The following is a 20,373-nucleotide window of genomic DNA, read 5'->3' on the forward strand; positions in this document are numbered from 1 at the left end:
CCTTGAGCAAACGGAGAGGATCAGCAGCCCCACTGCTCAAATCGGGCTCTTGCCCTCACCTGAGGCCCCCCTTCCTGTGAAGGGCATGCCCCCATGCCTGCTGCTCGGCTCGTGGATACACAAGGAGTGGGGCTCCAGTTCCCAGCTCAGGCTGCAGGTGATGCAAGGTGACATAGAGATGGTTTCACATCACCCAGAAGCTGAACCACTCTGCAGCTGGGAGGGTAAAGCCCTTGGGTGAGAAGGTGAGCAGGTAGTTGAGAGCCAGAGTCAATAGGTCAGAAAGCATGGGGAGACTTGTGTTGTAGTCCCTGATCTCAGAAATTATTACATATTTCACATTAGATGCTCATTAGATTTCACACACACAACCCCAAAAAAAAAGAAAAGACAAAACTAAAAACCAAATCATGAAACCTACTTTGGTTTTACTTTAAACTAGTATTAGGAAACCTGTGCAACCACTTTCTGACAGGAGACAATTATAGGTCATAAGACCACCAGTTAAATATATTTAATGGCACTATAAATGTCTTTCAAGCAAGAGAACAACTGATATGTAGGCAGTAGAGAGGCAAAGTAAAAGCGTGTTTTAAGGATATTGGAGATTTTTTATATATATACTCTTCTTTTTCACATAATGCTGTTCCTCACAGATCTTTCTCTAACTGCATTTTAAAGCAATTTACCAAGGTTTTATCTCTGTTCACCTTTGTGTTGCATACTTCACATGCCACCACCTCTCAACACCTGCTTAACAGTGTGGTGACAGGCTGCAGGTGTCAGGGCTTCAGCCTTCAGACCCTTGCTGAACTCCTGAATGCAAGGGAGGGATTAATTTAAAAACAGCAAATGGGCACATCCAAAAATACAGCCAACAAAAAAATCTGTGCAAGTTGTTGCTGAGTAAATTTTTTCAGAAACCTCTCTTCCTTGCCTTCCTCATGGCATTTGGTACACTGGTAGCTCATTTGCAGTAATAGCAGCTGCAGGGACTGTTGCACATGACTGGGTCACTCATGCATAGCCTCCCAGCCTGCCTAAGTCCCCATGTTTATCCCTTCTTCCAGCCTGGAAAACTTTTTTTTTTTTCATTGACCCAATTTTTATTTTTTTTTTTAATTCAGAAAGCTCTGCATGCTTTCATTCATCTGAGGACTTACGTCAATCCTTTATCTGTGCTCAGGCTCAGCCCTGCTCTGGGGATACAGCTCTATATACCCAGCTCTGCTCCCGGGCATATAGATTGGCCCAGTCCATAAAGGTTTCATTCAACTGAAAGTCCTTTAAAATAACAAGCTCCCAAATATTGAGGCTGGCTTCTTTTTTCTAGAGACGTAAAGCTGAGAAGTTGCCAGAGACTTTAATTTCCCAAGATTTCAGAGGTATCTGGATTCTGGTGTCTTCAATGGGAAGGTTTCTGACATAGGTTGTACTTACATCTTGAAGTTGACAGCATGACCTGTCTCAGCTGAAGTGTCATCTCAATAAGTGCATCTTCTAGCCTTGCTGGTCAATGCCATCAACTTTGAAGACTTACCTCGTAGCTTATATAGGAGCTTATAACACCCCTCCTGAAGCTGGACTCCAACTTTTTCAGCTGTTGATCCTACACGGTGAGAAAGATGCCACTCCTCCACAAACACAGCATTTCTGTATTTGCTTTCTTTCACTTCTGACCCCAGTAATTCTCTTCTGACAGTACAAAGTTGATATTCATATTATATTTAAGAGAAGCAGCTAAAGGGTAATTTATTGTGTCTTAACTGATAGCCTTAACTGATTGATAACCTGTGTTTTATTGCATTGAAGAAGAAACAAGTTCACACTTACCGTTTTATTCAGTCAGGTCTATCAATAGAAGTGTTGAGTTGCATACTGCTGAATTTCCTAAGCTACACACTTCATGAAAACAGGAATGAATCTGACCTCTGGCTATTATTTGCAATGCTCCTGTACTTGTAATTGAGTGAAAGTCTTGGACAATGTTATCTGTCTAACATAGTCTTTCATTTCCTAAAAGCTTTGCTACTGGGCCCACCATTTGTTACAGAGATGTTAAAGAAGCCCCTGGAGCAGAGCTCATCTGTCAATAGCTATTGCAGTTCTTTGGGACTCTATTGTGAGGAATTGTGCTGTTGTCTTTTGAGATCTCTTGACACCAGGTTTTAAATTGTTCAGCTAACATTATTAATTACTTTCCTAAGATCTGACTCACCGATATTGTACATCTGGTGCTGTCATTCACCCCCCAAGATAGTGTAAAGATTATGAAATATTACTATTCTGGTTGGTAACAAGCCAAGAGATTCATTCTATTATTCATCCTGTTAAGATGTAGTCCTCTCTATTAACAAAAGCAAAATTACTTTAGCTAACATAAGATTCACTTGCCTTAAAATTCATCTGCTGACGTTACAGATGGAAAATACCCACTTTGGTCCATGAGTTGAAGTGCTAGCTCACAATTTGGTGCAGGAAAGTTTAAACTGGAGGCAAGCTTTTCATGGAGGTGTATAGTGAAGGGGAATAATTTCCTGTACCAAAGTTGATTGCAGGTTTTGCAGAGCATTTTTGAGCATCACTCACCTCTGAGAATCAAAACAAGGGTATGCCTACACTGCAGTCACTAACCTTGCTTCTCGAAGAGCAAATTGGAGATCTCCATGCTGCCTCATCTGCCCATATCCCAACAGCCACCTAAGCTAGCTAATATGACTGACAAGTAGCACAATCCTGGCTGACAAACTCCTCTGATGAACTAAACAGCGCTGTTGAAGACCAACCAGACTAGGGGTACGAAAGCTTAATTTTTCCACAAAACAGTTTTTCTTTTTATTTCAGTGCTGTCTGGCTTTTAATGGCTCGTTTAAATTGTGCTGAGTAATTATAATGTTCCTTTAATCCGGGCCCAGATGGTCCCTTGCTTGAGTCCTGTGACACCCACTCACATATTGCAACCTCTTCATCCTGAGCCAGCTTCACTTCTTACCCTAATGCTCAGCAGTTGCTGTCAGCACTGTCATTCCCTGATACCAGCGTTGAGACCGCTTAGTGGGTCTAGATGACTATGTAGCAGATGTCACCCCTTAATAAAGGAGAGAGATGCATGGAAAGACTTTCCTATATTAGGAGAAAGCATGGCCAAATGTATATGCAAATAGTACGGAAGTACATTTCTTCCTTTCATAAAAAACCAGACAAATTATTACAGTGACCTGAGAAACTGAATTCAATTAAGAAACATTTTCATGACCGTTCTTTGCTCTGATCTTCCTGTGTTACAATCCTCCTCAGGAGTCTGCCTTCTTAACAGAGAACTGTGCTGGTATAAGCACTTTATATAAGCACTTTATGGAGGCATCCACTTTTAGCTTGCTATCTGGGCTGCTATAAAACAGCTTTCATTAAAGAGTCTTAATTGCAAGGAAAAATCAGAACAGCTTCTGCACTCCCTCTTCTCTTCTGTTAAAAAGGAAGAGTTTTTCATGATGGAAAGTAGACAGGTATGCCTAAGGGAAAATCCATCAATTCCACTGTGTGCAGCCAGCCTTAGGGATGTATGAAACCACCTGCAGCCATGAGAAACATGGGTAGGAGGGCCACTGTTGTTTAGGCTTGCACGAAGCATTACAGCCATTTTTGCATAAAGGTTTCTCTTTGCATTTCACTGATATCTTATTTCTCAGTAGTCTGTTTTCTTCTAGACAAATACTGGATAATCCACTGCTTCTCTAGCGTCATATGCAATCATCTCTGGAATTTGAAATTATTACGTTACTTACCATAATTGCCCATCCCTTTGCTAATGACTACAGTTACGCATGGACAAAAAGCCTTTCATGTACTTACACAATCTGCTAGGCACAGGGCAGTATTAGGCAGGATTCAAAGTCCAATTGATTCTAATTCCACACACCAGTAATTTCTGCAGCACCTGCCCTCTGAGGATCTTGCTGGGCTTCCCCATATGCTCATGCAAGGCATGTGAACCCACTGAACAGAATAGCAGACAGTGTCTTACCGCCCATATAGTACTCCGTGCCTAAGGGGAGCACGTTCTCTGAAGAACACCATAACCATCCTGACCATTGCTTTTCCCTCTACACTGGCAGCCCCCAGAGCTACCAGGAAATTATGAAAGAGCAGTTAGAGCTGAGGAGAGAGCTCTCCCAATAATGAGAGAAAAAGACTTGGTTCACATAATTTCAAGTGAGAAGTGATGTATCCAAAAATAGATGCTTTACCAAAATGTGAATCAGATGTTGAAAATTTTGAGAACTCCCCAATCACTACAGACAGAACTGCTTTGGTTCCCAACTGCTTTAACTGCAACTGCTAGCAGTGCTCATAAGACTGTGTATAACCTTCCTAAAAACACATCTACAACATGGTCTTCTACAACAGCATTAAACTTTACACCCTATGTCATTTTGATTAGTCTTGGCTACTGCTGGTTTTACCTGTTACAATGGGGGCACCTCTATTTTGCTTACAGCTAGGCATGTCAGCTAAACTGATGAATGCATGGCAGTGTGCTTAGACAAGCCACGTCAGGATATAGTCTAGGTATAACTTACCATGAGCATGAAAGTAAATATAACTCAGAGGAAGGTCTTCAGGGCCAAAGTCTGTATATACTGTGTGGGATGAACAAGCACTTCTCAGGCTGGGTCCATGTGCTCTCCCCAGCTATGTTCTCTCCCTATGCTAGAAAGAGACATGGTTGTGACTCCTTTCCCTTGGACCTCAGAGTCCCTCTACGGGCAGAAGGGAGCCAGAACATACCCCATCAAGCTACTTCCATTGGCAAAATACACCTGTGTTGCAAATATCACCGTGAAATGCCTGGGTCTTTTCCTGGGAGCTGCCACATCTCTCCAGCTTCTCTGAAGTCATCTGAAGTCAGAAAACCTCTGCAGCCTCAGTGTTCAGCCTTTGCCTTAGGGCTGATTAATCTTCAGCCTTTGCGGAAGGTACAATCCACCAGAACTGCGGCAGAGTCCCTTGAAGCACAAGCATGTGTCTCATCAGAGGGAAGAGATCTAAGTCCGGATGCTGGTTTTCTTGTGGGTGTACTACATCATTGTATGGCAAATGTCAGCTATGACAAATGACAGGATTTTCACTTACCTACTAAGGCAGGAGAGAGGTGGGGTATGGCAGGAGAGAGATGTAGGATGATGACATATTTTATGATGGTCAAACTTCTGGTTATATGATTAAGAAGGGTTGAGGCATGATACTCTCCAGTATTTCCATCATCAGCATTCTGCCTGCTAGGACTAGTTCCTACTGCATTGTTAAAGTCCAGTACAGGTATGTGGACCATATGCATCTTCCTCTCATCATATTGTAGCATAATACTGATGTAAGTTGCAAATTTGTAATAATAAATAAAGCAGAAAACCTTTAAATATATGCCATGGAATAGCTCTCTTAGTGAGCTTGTAAAATAAAGGTGGGCAATAAAGTGTAACGCTGCAACAGTTCTCTACCCATGCATTTAAAAGCCACCTCCTGAGCACACCCTGTGAGGAGAAACCCAGTCTCTGGGCTGCTTCTGATTCTCATTTTGAGGTTATTATTCCAAGTGCAATTCCCAGCAATGAGGTAACAGAGATATTGTTGTTTCTCTGTGGGAGGCCTCACAAGTAATTGTTTTGGAATATATGAAACTATTCTTCTGCAAATCAAACATACTTGTAGTGTTGTTTTTGTATTTAAGGTGAGTCAAAAGACAAGAAATGTCTTAAACCAGATTCAAAGATCTCAAATTTCCTTGGCCCCTCCTCTTCTCCCAGTTATACCAGTACAGAATGGTATTATTTCTTTAGAGGAAGTATACCACTGCTCTTAAAGCTCCAGCTTTTCACAGCTGTCTCTACTGGATGAAGCATTTCCACAGAGAACAACAACATTCTCCTTGAGCTCCCAGTTTAAAATTTCAATGACACTATGGTCTGGTAAATCTGAGTGGGTTGCCTGTATTTTTTAAAACATAATTTTTAAACCTATCCTAGCAAGTTAACCAGTGGGAATTCCTAGCCACCAGAACCTGATTGTCTGTCAGTGTAATTGTTAATATACCGTTTTGGTGCTCACAGCATGTCCCTGGGCCATGGGCCTTGGCTGTGCCGAGCTGGGACTTGGCTCCTTCTCCAGGCTCCTGTTGCCTCCAGAGACAAACACTTCATCCAGTGGACAACTGGGAGCAGGACCCTCAGCCGCTCCGACTTACCCGCTCTCCACCGATGATCAGAGACAGCGAGGCAATTATCCTCCCCTGGCTATGGTGAGCCTCTCCAAACACTCTGCTGAGAATTGTTTTTGATGATCCACCATGTGCTGAATGTCATTCAATATTGACTTCCAAAGTCATCTTGCTTTCTGAACATGTTTTGCTAATCCTTTCGGAAAGGTCTGAAACAGGTTCTCACGTTACAGCTAGAGTTCTAAAGTTGGCTTCTAACAGAGTTCATTTCCCTAAACACACTTCGGTATATCCCTTCTCTGTCATTATTTTATGACCAAGGATATAAATAAAATTAAGAAAATGATATTGTAGGGAAAGAAACACTTCCGCCCCCCCCCCCCCCCCAGCTCTCCATGGTGGCTGAGATGTATGATGTTCAGTCCTGCGGTGCCTGATTCACAGAAGAGGAGTAATTGTCCATTCATCCTGTTTAAAGGTCTTATTTAGATAAAGTATAGCAATAAGAATCATCCATTTAAAAAAAAAAGGTAAAGTTAATTTTTTATCACATTCTCACACTGCCTTATCCATTTAATGTCAAATAGCAGTGAAAGGAATCTATATCCATATCAGACTCGTGATTGCAGGCATCTTCCAGAGCATAGAACCCTTTCCAGCCTGACAAGTGTCTCACTTGTCTGTCAGAGGTGTGCTGGAAGGATGGAGAAAGCAAAGCGATGCTTACACAATGATGCCACCCACAGCATCACTCTGCTTTGGTCACACTGATTCAAATGTCTGCAATCAAATTTCTTTCAAAAGGCAGCAACCTCAGAGAAGAAGCCTTGCAAACAGAATGCCATGCTATATATATGTATATATATGTGCCTGTGCACACGTATGTACATTTCTGCAGGGATGCCATGCCTCTGGCTGACAGCTGGCAGGCAGTGGCTGTCAGAGCCTGGATCCTCCTCCCAGGAGAGAGAAAGCCGCCAGCTTTCAATGCAGGGCTGACTTGCACCAAAGATTGTCCTTGAAAGAGATTAGGAAGCATAAGGATAGTTAACCTGATCATAAGCAGGTCATTGAACTGTGTTATGATTGAGCAGGTATTACAGAAATGTTTTTCCTTTAGTTAGAATTCTGGTCCCAGAGGAACAACCGAAATTGCATGAATTAATTTTTTATGTGTAATGTTTGACTGTGGGAGAGTACTGAAAAGAAAACCAGTTCTGCTTCAGACCCACAAGCATTTTTACACTTTCCTATTATAAACTATTATTACCAAGACACATTGTTTTAAAGAAACTTGCTTTCCTGGAACTGTCTGGGAGTTTAAAAAATCAAACATAAAAAAAATAAATCAAAATGATCATTAGGTTCACCAATCAAGCTAAGTAAGAAAAGATGCTTTTGAAATCCTTCAAGTCAGGTTTACAGAATTAAGGCAATACTCAGAGACATGAATGACAGTTCTCCCTTTTATTCCTAAAACCTGATTTTGCAAATTTTAAATTTTTATGCAATTAACTATGCTTACGGAGGTTGTTTTGGGGGAATCCTGATTAAACTATTAGTAAGGCATTTACGCCTCTAACATGCAGCATAGAGTAACTAAGCTAAAATAGTTGCTTATTAATTGGGTTATAAGGTGAGCACATGTTTACACTATTAATAGTATTTGGCTTTATGTCATTATTTTCCTTGAGGAATAATCGAAGCCATTTGGAAATACGAGTGACTGAAGCCTTGCCAAATTCCTGTAGTCATTATCCCCACGTCACTGCTGAAGACACCATGTTGTGCTCCGTACACCAGCACAGAGGGATAATGGGACCTTACAACAGCAGCAGAGAACCTTATCATCAGGCTGGAAATGGGATCAGGGTAACCAGACTCCTTGGATGTGTGTTAGGTGCAGGGGTTGAATCTGAGTCTTCCCTCCCCACCTTACATGAGCAGAAATAAAATGAACATATCATGGAGCTTTAAAACTGCATCCTATACTAATACACTGGTCTCTCAAATGGCAATACTCACCTTCTTTTGGATCTTCAGAGCTGGTCTGGCTTTTCCTTCCCTCCCCAACTGGAAACGAATGGCAAAGCTCAGGTGTGGCAACGTGGTGGCAGCAGGAGCACACCAGGCACAGAGTCAGTCCATTACTGAGGATGGTTTGGCTGCCTGCTGGCCCACAAGGAGTATGTGCAGAAACCTACCGGCAATTTAAGCAATGTGGCCTGCTACTAGCACATTCTTCTTACCCGCAGGAGCACATAGCTGGTTTCCAGAGTCACCCATCCAGTTCAGCCCCTGGCATAATGATCATGATGTCATGCAACCTGAAATCAATAACATTTAATAGGAGAAAGTGTAAAAGTAAGTAGAAGGACTGACAGTGAAATTCTGAGGTTAAGCTTCAACTTTTCCACTATAGGTACAAGTATAGGGACTTTAGACAAGTAGAGATGGGCATTTAACATTATTTCATCTGCCATCTCTAGACTTCTTAGCATAATTTTGCATTTCCAATAAGAAAAATGAAGATCAACTTTATGTGGCAAGAAAATTTCATCCAGAAAAGAAGGGCTGTTTTACACTGTGAGAGAGATGTGCAACTGTACACATTCATTTTAGAGCAGAGAATATGGTGAAGGAAAACTAAAGCATGCACATGGTTATCAGTATGAAATCTTCTCATTTACTTCCCACTGTGTAATTTATTCATCTCACGGCATAAGGGTACATCGAGAGAAACAAGGAAAAATGTGTTTTTTCAGAGTTCAATCAGTGTTGTGGAAAAAGTGGCAAAAGAAAAAGCCATCTTTATCCTTTTAGCAGTCCTTCTTAACTGTGAACACAGACCAACAACCTTATAAGGCTGCTTACTGCAACTTCTCAAAAATAATTAGTATGGACAATGTTCACAGTGATCAATTTTAAAAAGGCCAGAGGAACTGAGATGCCAGTGTGAATCCCAGCTTCCTACCAGGCAGCATCTGAACGGCGCAGCCGACCAAACCAACCCCATCACCGGGCAGGCTACAGCTGCCTGTTCATCACACAGCTGATGGGCAGCCATGTCCTCCACATCCCCCCCCCCCAGCTCGCACCCTGCAGCTGGTGCTGTGGCCAAACAGCACGAACCCCCTGCAAGGTACCTGCCCGCACCACTGCTGCTGATGCTGGTTTCCATTCAGCTCCTTTCAAGCGGAGCTCAGTGGCTGCTTGAAGTTTAAATGCTTACTTTGAGTTTGGCTCCAATCTGCCAGGGCACTGAGAGAGGTTCACAGTGCCTCATGAGACTTTTGGAGTTGCCTACAAATCTCTCCCAAGTACCACACTTCTGGCAAGTCTACTACAGGCCAATGAAGCACCTGACCTGCAGTTCTTTCTTACTCTTCCAAAGACATCAGGTTTTTCTCAGCATGGCAGGCAAGGGACATCAGCTCAAGCATATGAGAAGTTCAGATACCAAAGTATTCACAGAAATTTTTGAACTCTACATATTGATGACAAAGCTAGATCTGCTGTACAAATCACAACAGCCCTGCGGCTTCTGCTGGTGGGCTTTAGGATGGCCAGCATCCAGATAAAGTCTGAACAATGTTGGGGAAACAGGTATGTGATAAGGACAGTCTCTCTTTGTTGACTATTATATGGGAGTTGGGGTACTCAGTTACTCTATTTCCCCTTTCTGTCTCCAGTGCAATGAAAAGGAACTTCAGGGCAGCAGAGTATGTCCAAATAATTTGATTCCTCCATTTTTTATGCCTGGGAAAAGTTTTTAATACGTTACTGCATAAGGATAATGCTATTTTCAACCAAAAGTGCATTGCTGCTGACAATGGCAAAGCATTGAGTATTCAACCCCTGGTTTCATCCGATTCCCCTCTGTAATCTCCTGGATAAGAGCAAGCAAAGCATTTTACTTGTAGACCCTTCATATCCCTCCTGGGAAATAAAAGATGCAAAAATCCACCATGGGATACTGTGGAGTTTAAGGGAGAAATAATGAACACTTGTTAGTGAGAAAGGAAGGAAACTCCAAGGAACCTGAGGACAGAACTGTAAGGAAAGTTAGCAATGACTGAATGGCTCTGGAGAGTAAGATATTAGCCGGCGCCAGTGAATAGATCATTATGCATATGCCCTTAGGGGACTCCACTCAGAGGAGATAGCAGAGAAAATTTCTGCAAGACAGGAGGGAGACATAAAATTTCTGACCCCTTTCTTTCAGACTCAGGGGGAAAGAGGAACAACGTGCCCTAAGAATGGCTTCTCACTGAAGGAGAGCGCTAGCCCATCTGGCCTGCACGAATGCTGGGGAAGAGGTCAGATTTTTCAACTGAACTTTATTTCAAGGAAAGAATTTACTTTGAAGAGCCACACAAATTTGGCATCCCTTCATTTTTATTGTTGCAAGTTATTTGCAGCAGAAATAAAGAACAATGAAAGAGAGGATATAGACAGTTTTTGAAGGAATTTGTTATTATTTATAGCTAAGGAATGAACGTTTCCTGCTTGCAGATGTCATTCAGTGCCCTGCGTTAAATGTCCATGTTGCCCACTGCAGCCCACCTGTGGCTCTGGGCTGCTGGGAAGTGTGGTGTGGTATTTTCCAAGAGGTTAGGGGGCTCACATGGACCTGGGCAGCAAGTGCTCTGGACAGAGGCGAGCACCGTCAGCCCACCCTACAGTGCCCAGCACTGAGCTACTAATGAGACTGGAGGAGTAGAAAAAACAGAGGGAGTGTGTAAGGGAGGCTGAGGGGGAGTCTGGGAAAAAGACATTGGGAGATGAGGGGCAAAATGAAGAGCTGAAGAATATCAGCTGGGAAACATCACCTCCTGTGGTACCACATTCCTTACTTTTAGTGTTACTGGTTGTTCCTAGTAGTAGTGGTGTTGCTCTAAAGCACAAACACCCCAGAACCATTTCAAGACATGCGTCTCAAACCATGAGTTGTTAATGTTGAACAACACTCTGATGTACATGGTCTGAGCAGGGTCCTGTTAAAGTCTGCTGAGACAGGCCAAAAGCAGAAGCTACTCCTTATGTGCCTGTCTGTAATGAAATGAAGCTGAGAATTCAAAGAGTATGTTATTGTATAACATACAGCCATTAGTGAAATATGAGTATATTTTTCTAAAACTTTAGATGGCAGCTTTCTAACACAACCTGACCACAGCCTGTTATAAGTATTATAGTGATACAGATATAATGAGTACTGAATCTAGAGATTAATGATTTCCTACGTACAGCACGTGGGTGAATGGTTCATTTCCCCCTCTACCACTTGTCATTGCTTCATAAGCAGGAGTCATGACTGAATTATAGGAAATCAGAGAAAGTCCCAATCAATAGTGTTTACATTTCTGTTTCCAAGGAACTCATTTCCCAGCATTGAGGAAAATCAAGAACAAGCTCACTGATAATGATGAAATACTTCCAACCAATTTGCAACCAAGCATGAAGAATATTAAACAATTTTAACTGGAAAGAAATATATTTGGATCAGTAGATCAAGATAATTCATACCAAGGAGCACCAAAAGTGATGGGCGAGGTGTTACCTGTTGATAAATTTTCAGTTATGGGTGAAACTTTCAGAAGTGTGCCAGTGTTGTATTAGTACTACAACAAAAAGTGAGATAACCTGTTTAACTATAGCTGACATCAGTTTCAGGTGGAGTTATGGCAAAGTTGGAGCAGGAGTTTATGACTAACAACAAGATTGCAGTTCAAAGGGAAAATCAGTTTTGCCAGACCAACCTGACCCCACATTTCACTGAGATTTCACATTTGTTAAAGTTACCAGCACCGGTGTACAAAATTCTGGCAGAATCAAGAGAAGTAGTGGTACAAACTTGTGCTGAAGAAAATGCACCTAGAGCCCTCCAACCCCACAGGCAACAGCATGCCTGTCAGAGAGGGAATGACACAGATGTGGTTTTAAATGCCCTGCAGTAGAATTGGGTTGCAAATTCAGTCAGGCGCTAAGGACCAGAGTGGCAGTGTCTGCCACCCTTCATGGCATGGATGTGACATGCTTTCACACAGCTGTAGGATTTAGAGTATCACGGAGAATGGAAATGGGTTTTGCTGCCAGTGTTCAGATGGACACAAGAAGCTCTGGCAACATCAGAAGGGAAAAAAAGGAGGAGGGAAATATGTCAAAAACTGCAAATTAACAATTATTTATAGGAATGGCTTGGTTGATAAGAAGTGAACTGTGTGGAAGTTTTACACTTTGACAAATTTATATCAACTTCATAAATCCTCCCCATATGACTAAAAATCTTGGCTAATAAGCAGAAATCCTAGAGGTACGTGCACATCTGGGAAATGAGCTTTTCAATGCCCAGGCAGTCCAAACCCCAGAGGGGAACAGCCCCACGTGGGACTGGGACAGGGAAGCAGGAGGACATGTGGGACCTCACGGTGCTCCCTGCAGATGGGAATCTGAAAAACCCAAGCCAAAAGAGATTTGCATCTGACAGCTGAATCTGAAAGAGACTTACCACAGATAAAATTTTAAGTACTCCCATTTTAGCAGGGAAGAGACGCCTGACCTGACTGTAGACTCAAAGGGAACTTAAAAAACTTGTGAAGCTGAGTTCATTGCTAGATTCAGACATGCTGGCAATGCGGCAGTAATGGAGATTTTCTACATATCTCGGTGGAGATTTTACTCAGATTTGGAGATTTATTATTTAAAAAATAACTAATGCCATTTTGCCTTTACAGCAACTGTGCCAGGACGTGATTTCTCCAAGCATTGATTTGTGAAATATGCATGATATATATATATATATATATGAAATATATATATATCCACTGATTATGAGACAAAAAAAGTAACCTTTCGTTTCCATTTACAGTACAAATCAATAAAGGCCTGTTAAATATTAGCGAAGAGAGAACAAATGGGTAAATAGCACACTGGAAAAATCCCACTTAGATTTCAATTAGCTGCCAAAAACCTTCTCTTTTTAACCTGTGGCCTCCAGGAATTCAGCATTTTGTTTGGCATTGGCATTTCTATCCATTATTTAAACACTTACTCTTTGAATGCCTGCAGCAGTCTGATGGGAAACATTACTGAAAAAAGAGATTTCTGAAAAGACCAAAACCTTGCCATGTTTAGAAGATCCCAATTCAATACAGCTATGTAGAAAATGTGATTCAAGAGGGCCACATACATGCTTCCATTTTTATTTGTAATCACAAGCCCAGCAGGAGAAGGAAAAAAATAGGGGAGTTGTTTTCCGAACAGAATTTTAGTGGAAAAGTGGGGAAAACTGACTGAAACCAGTAAGAAACAGTGTATCTGACCAGCATTGTCTTCTTGTTACCTCGGATTCCCTCATCTGCCTCTATTCTTCCAGCTGCTATTCCTATATTTAACACACGCCCAGGCTACGGCGCATAGCGTAGCAGTGAATGCCTCCAGACTCACTTTGAAGAAGCCTCCCCAGGCAGCATACTGAGCAGGTTGTGCTGTGCTCCACGCTCCCACGCTGGAGAGGTCAGCCTCACCAGCAACGGGTCACAGTACCAGCAGCAAGATGATTGCTCACAGGACTCCCTGACGTGAGACTGAAGCTGTCCACAGCGATGCTACATGTCTGGAAGTCCACAGGACACAGGTCCTGTCCCTGTGTGACACTAATACGGTAGACAAACTCTGTTGTAGTCCTTTCAAAATTCAGGATCTTCTGAAGGATTAAACCAGTGTTATAGGATGCTTCTCTTCTCACGCAAGTCCTCTGCTTCAGAGGAGAGAGCAATTTTTCAAGAGGGAATAGTCTCCATTCAGTGGGCCTCTGTGATATAACTAACTATTAACACGAAGGGGAGATTAAGCCCCAGAGGATGGTGCAGCCACATACCATTGCTCATTAACTACCAACAGCAATGCAGGAAGCAAACCAAAGCCTTACTGGCAGGTTTTTTAATTTGGATAATTTGATATTTAACAGCTAGGAAATGTGCCCTCGGAAAAAGGAATTCGGCTAGTCAGGGTGGTCACCGGAGAGCAGGATATTGAAAAAGAAAAACTCACGCTTTGTAAACTGTTGTAGTGCCACTGAATGTAGCAGAGCTCTACTGGTCCACGCAAGTTCAGGGTCTGTCTGCCAGGGCCAGATCTGTCGGGTCTCCACGCCTAACCAGTGAGCCATGCTGCCCACACACTAATTCTTCATGCTGTCCCACAGGTTTTCCCAATCTATCCACCCCTGCACAGTCCTTTGTCAGTGCGGTTTTGCAGCACAAACATTCAAATGAAATATTGTTCACTGCTGATAAAGGACCACACTTTCATTTTTACCCAGAACGGGTGCCATAGCACTGCTTGGTCCAAGCAGGGAGGTAAGGTATGCTTCAAAGAAAAGAAAACATGGGCAGTAAATTACAGACATTGAAAGCCTCCTTAAAGAGTCATCTGGACCGACTATGTGAGCCTTTGTGCTTATCCAATGCTGCGTACACACTGAAAAGCCCGTTTGATTAGGAAAAAAGGCTGGATCTGACAAATCCACATGACTAAGAAAAACAGCCTGAGGAGGCTGTCCCTGCTACAGCACAAGAAAGCACATTGTGAAACCACCGTGGTGTGGGTGGGAGAAGCAAATTCCAGAATTACGGATGGTATGTGGCAGCATATTGATCACTCCCCAACAGGACTGCCTCAGCTCTGCACAGGCGGTTTGCTTGAAGGAGGCAGAAAGCAGAGAAGCAAGTTCTCCTGCAATGCAGGAATTATTCTTCTGAACAGCCAATTTATCGCCTGCATGAAATCGTCCATCGCGGTTATAGTTGTTTAGTTTCTTCAAAAAGTCTTCGTACTCCTGGGCTTTGAAACTGTGGGAACAGTGAAAAGGACTTTCCAAATCAGCTGTTAAACTGTAACATATTTACTTTAGCTCATTATGTATAAGTAAGAGCTCTGTTTTTTATAATAATGTAGATTCTTTTGTTTTTCTAAAGTCCTATGCAAACCTTTAGCTATGTAACACTAAACTTGACCTTGTTCTTTATAACAAAAACATATGGTAGGGAGTCATCTCTAAGATGAAAGGCCCATAGTTCAATGCTTACACCGTATTCAGCTGTAAAAACAGTCTTCATCCTCCTCTGGAGAGCTATTGAGCAGGTTTAGCAGTAGAGTGCCTCAAAAAGAATTGCCTTCATGGCCCACAGTGCCCACAGCCTTATATTAGCTCATACTGCGGGAGAACCCTGAAGTGCATACTCTTAAAAGGCCATCACACACTGGTAAGCAGAGATGGGAGCAGATTCAAGTGCAGACATAAACTTTCTGCTCCTCATGACTGAAATTTTTGCCCACATTGCAGGCTTTGCTTGACCCAAATCTCTCTGAGTCAGGCACCCACCATTCAGAGCCTGAGTTCAAACACTTAAGAGATGGCAGCATCCCCTGTCTCCAAGAAAGCAAATCTGGAAATGATTGCCATGCCTTCTGAGAGACCTGTGGTGAGACCTGGACCTGCCTCTCTTCAATCCACCCAGACTGCCTAAACGAACAGACTCAGGTCTGCAATATATCGTCAATATACTTGATGCTCTGGATCTCCAGAGCCTGAGATACATGTGAAGTTGTGCACAGATAGTGACTGGATCCAGTCCTTGGTCACACACCCAGAAGTTAGCATAAATGCGTTCTGCTTGTCTTCTGATGTCTCATCTTGCTTGCCTCCTTGGTGGTCTTCAGAGTCCCCTGAAGTAACAGCATTTCCTATCACTCTTCGTGCACAGTTGCAGAGAGTGACAGCAGAATCTTCCTGTTAATGGACATTAGAAATGGGCTTTATTGGAGTGAATGGTCTAATTGAAACATGTGCCACGAACAGTGACCAGGAACTTCAGGGCCACGGGTGAAAGAGCATCCCCAGCTCAAACTAGATATTGTCAATGTACACCAAAATGCAGGCAGTGTCAACCTTTCCCCTAAGCTCAGTGTAAAGCAGGCAGAAATACTAAGCGGCCAGAAAAACTACTTTTCTGCTTCTATCTGGATCAAGCTAACAAACATTAAGCAAAGTTCAGCCATTTCATTTTGGAAAAGGTAATTTTGCAAAACAGCTATTCCACAGCAGTAGGGATGATGTTCCATATCAATATATCAGCTATATATAGGTACCCTGACACATTTTGTAAGGATGAAAAATTAAGCTTTGTGATAGTCCATTTGTATTAGGCAATTGTACCAAATGACATAATTATCAGATGCCATTTAACATGGGTGCCTGAAAATCTGAGTGCTAAAATTAGGACCTATTCACTCAGATTTTCAGACTTCAGGCACCAGGCTGTGGCAATGTGGTTTCAGACCTGTGGATAATAGGAGCTCTTCGCATCTCAGAAATTAAACTGACCTCTTTATGTTGACTGAACTATGAACTAGCACAAAAATACAAGTAGGGTGGTAAGAAAAGGTAGTATGTGTTTTAAACCAGGTGGTAGGGACAAAAGATCAGACAGTCTTTCAGGTACACAAGCTTTTTGAATGGGAAGGAAACTCTATTTGCCTGATGCTGAGCACCTGCAGACTGAGTCACATCCCAGTGCAGAGTATTGTTTTACGGCGTGGCTCAAGGAGCTTAAAAAGTTGCTTGCCGTTTTCACATGACAGCTACTGATGCCCCATTGAGAAACAGCACCCCAGTCTATTAACCTCCTTTCTTTGCTTTAATCACTGAATCGTGCTTTCTGTATTGGAACAGTTAGTGAAGAGTGGGAGAGCTGAAACACAAACACCAAATGGTAGGATGTTTGCTCCAATAGCACTTTACAAAAGTAGAAAGTGATGGTGATTTGACCCAGAGGAAAAAATATAGAGAACTACAAGTGTGCTACATTGCTAGAGCAGTGAGGAAATAAACGGAAGCAATCAAGAATTATGTCTGCTCAAAATGTAGTCATGGCCAGGCACAAATGCACTCATATAGGGCAGGGCAAGCTTTTGCTACTGTCACGAGTACAGGACCTCACAGACAAGTATTAGCACATACCGAGATCACTTTAAGTACTTCTGATGATGAGTACTGAAAATTTCTATGTTCCAACTTAAGTATTAGGTGCTAGATATCTTACATATTTTACTGTAGGAAAAAAATAAATCCTCTCAATTAATTCTAATGCCTGCTAAATTCTTCCAGTACTAATTTAACACATTCCTGTCTAGACTGAGCCATTCAGTATAGCTCACTGCAATACAGATGATCATATTATCCCGTGAAACTGCACTATGTACACTGTTTATTACATCAAAAGCTTTTCATTCAGGCAGTAAAACAAGTTATAGATAGCACAATGTGTCCCAGAGCCTTATGGGCTCGGAGGGGATAGAGAACTGCCAGGCAGCTGTTTCCTACCCAGCACAGCAGCACCCTGGCTGCTCTCGGAGGGGAGAAGTCCTGTTCACAGATCAAGATACACGGAGGAGAAAGCAACGCTGTGCTGTCAAAATCCTTAGTTATGGCTTTCACTGGAGAGCTGCAAGCTGTAAAATGTGCAGTCTAGCCATTCTTCCTTCATATGTAATAAACACAAACGCTTTCTTGCAGAAACCAATGACTCAAGGAAAGGTTTGCTCTCCGAGTGATTTGGGAAGGCAGAGAAGAATGCTGTTGGGGTGTTCTTGGCACAAATTTACAGCGTGAAGACAACAGCCTGCAATGGAAGTTGGGAAATATTTAGAAAATCTGAAAACAGATTGTTTTATGTTGTTCCTATTTCAAATGATGCGTGGATGGTGTTCACCTCCCTGCGGGAGGGAAAGAGGTGCGTGGCTGAGGAGGGAGGCAGTGAAATTCACACGCTCTGGTCCCGCTGGCCTTTGCTTTGTTTTGGTATGGGGGGAGGACGGAGGGCGAGGAAAGGACGCTGCTTGTACGCCCAAAAAATAAAGGTGTTTTAACTAACAGGGATATATTGTCTTGTATTAATAGCTTATGTGCGAAGGGCAGGGGTGACAGGCGAGGTGGAGGTACTTTTTACCCCCGAGCTAGGCAGCACAGGAAAGCACACCTTTGGAGATAGCCAAAATTTTTCACTATATTAAATTTTGCTGAAATCAAAACTTACCTGTTTTGCAAAACATAAGCTGTCGCTGTTTTGACAGGAAGGAGGGAAGAGGGTGGGGTAGGGAAAAAAGTAAAGAAGAGAGGAAGACAAACGCATGAGAACAGACACATGTAACACTTCCCAAACAGTTCAGATGTTGATGAAAAGGGACATTGTGACACAACTCAGTTTGGTGAACATGTTTGAAAGAGCTTGGGTTTGTTTCTGTATGGAACCAAGGGATGTTTCAAGACCTCAACAGACGCCTCAAAATGGGATAGCCACTCTCCAAGAAGATCCAAATAGATTTGCTCCAGTGTATATCAGGCAGGGCCTGAATGTGAATAAGCTGACAGACAAAACCCTAAGCCATTGTGCTGCTCATTGAGAGCTCATGGACAACATATTGACCTGCAGCTTTGTGGGACCAGGCAATTGCCTCTGGTAGTCTCTGGGCGCAGTGGATCACTATCCAGCTCCGTGCCTTTCAAGAACAGTTTTGCTCGCCTCTCTGCCCGCCCTTGTGACTGACACTGGCACAGCAAGAGCAGGGGCCTGAGACCCTAATCATCAAGTACATTCTTCACAAGACCAAACAGAGCAGAAGAGCATGCCATTTATTCCTGACATCTATTTCCAGTTTACAACCCACACAAGAAGCCAGTGTGAATGATACCTAGCTGAGATCAATCTCTACTTCAATTTTTTAAAAAAAAAAAGGCTTGCAGCATTATATATATATATGTTTGTCTCAAAACTCTTATTATGCAGAACATTTTTACCTCCCATTGCTTAAGATGCTCTGGAAACCTTAGAAAATTCATAATATTAGTTAAAACAAAGGGCTAATTTTTTTTTCTGAATATGTTGGAAATACTCTCAAAAATAAATTTAAATCAGCTAAATATTTGCAAAAATTTCACTGAAATGCTATGAAGACATGTTTTCAATTCCACTTACATAAGAAATATGCATAGACTAAGAAGAATTATAGCACTACTGAAAGTCTGGAGTTCGGTTAGGATCACCTGTCAGTTGAGCTAAAGCAGCTAGTCCATAGTGACCCCTAGTAAACGACCACAGATTATCACAACATTACAAGAGGCCATTTTCAACATGATTGCTTGCCTCCGAATTACAATCGATGTTACCTTGGTTACATCAGGTTACCCTGATTACATCAGGTGTAAAGCAGATCAAGGTCTTAGAAAAACCAAAGCTCAGTTGGCTCCCTTTCTAGACAGAAATCTTCTATTTTGAGATTGTTGCAGTTCAGCCATCCAGGGCAGCTCAGCTCAGGACGCAATGGATTGACAGTGGTTGTGGAAAGGAGCCACACTTTCATCCTCTTCGCCTGCAGCTGGCTGCAGCAGTCCCAGACACAGTGGGAGGATGATTGGAAGTGCCACACAGAGGGTTATAGAGCAGATTGTCTTTACATGGCTCTTAGCTTCAGTACAGGCCACTGCTTAAGGGGAAAGACTCCTTGGCAATATCTAGGCATCTAAAATTTAAAGTTAGAGGGAGTCAGACGTGTACACTAGCCTTTCAACGCCTTGTGCTATACGTCACTGCTGCGTGAGCCTTCCTCTCTCATAGCCTGAGTGGGAGCAGGCACGTGCGTAACTAATGCACGTGCGAGTACTCATCGTGTCCTGCTCAATCACAGGGGATCAGTGCCAGATTTCAGCAACTGCTACTTCCAGCAGCACATTTCACTCCAGTTACGCGATCTGTGGGAATCGTTAGGGGTGTGTTTGCATAAGCCAATCTGAAAGACAAGGCCAGCCAATGCGTATCTGCTGAGAAACTAGAAACCCTATGAGCTCGTAGGCACCAGAACTCATTTGCTCTCAAAACCAGCACCGTCAGATGCAAACCAGGTCAGGTCAATAACCTTCAGTTCAGTACCAGTCCATATCAGTCAGGCTAAAATGGACAGTCTTGCTAAATTTCATAAATTGCTTTATCATGTCTACTCTGGCATCTAATTTCCATGTTAACCCCTTGCTTACTATAGTTAAACGATGCCTGAAATACTCATTCGACTGAATTCTGTATCCTCCGTCCCTTATCTATCAT

At 42.6% G+C, this 20,373-nt stretch overlaps 1 long non-coding RNA gene across 1 annotated transcript; it reads right to left on the reverse strand.

Moving 5' to 3' along the window:
* Positions 1–13,402: 13,402 nt before the first annotated feature.
* LOC129205410 (uncharacterized) lies at positions 13,403–19,773 on the reverse strand. The gene is made up of 3 exons (XR_008576716.1): positions 19,443–19,773; positions 15,865–16,007; positions 13,403–15,066 (listed from the first exon to the last, which is right to left on the reverse strand). It is a non-coding gene; the product is annotated as an uncharacterized LOC129205410 (long non-coding RNA).
* Between the last annotated feature and the right edge of the window lie 600 nt (positions 19,774–20,373).

This window comes from Grus americana, chromosome 3, assembly GCF_028858705.1.
Source record: "Grus americana isolate bGruAme1 chromosome 3, bGruAme1.mat, whole genome shotgun sequence".
In the NCBI taxonomy this organism is placed as follows: Eukaryota; Metazoa; Chordata; class Aves; order Gruiformes; family Gruidae; genus Grus; species Grus americana.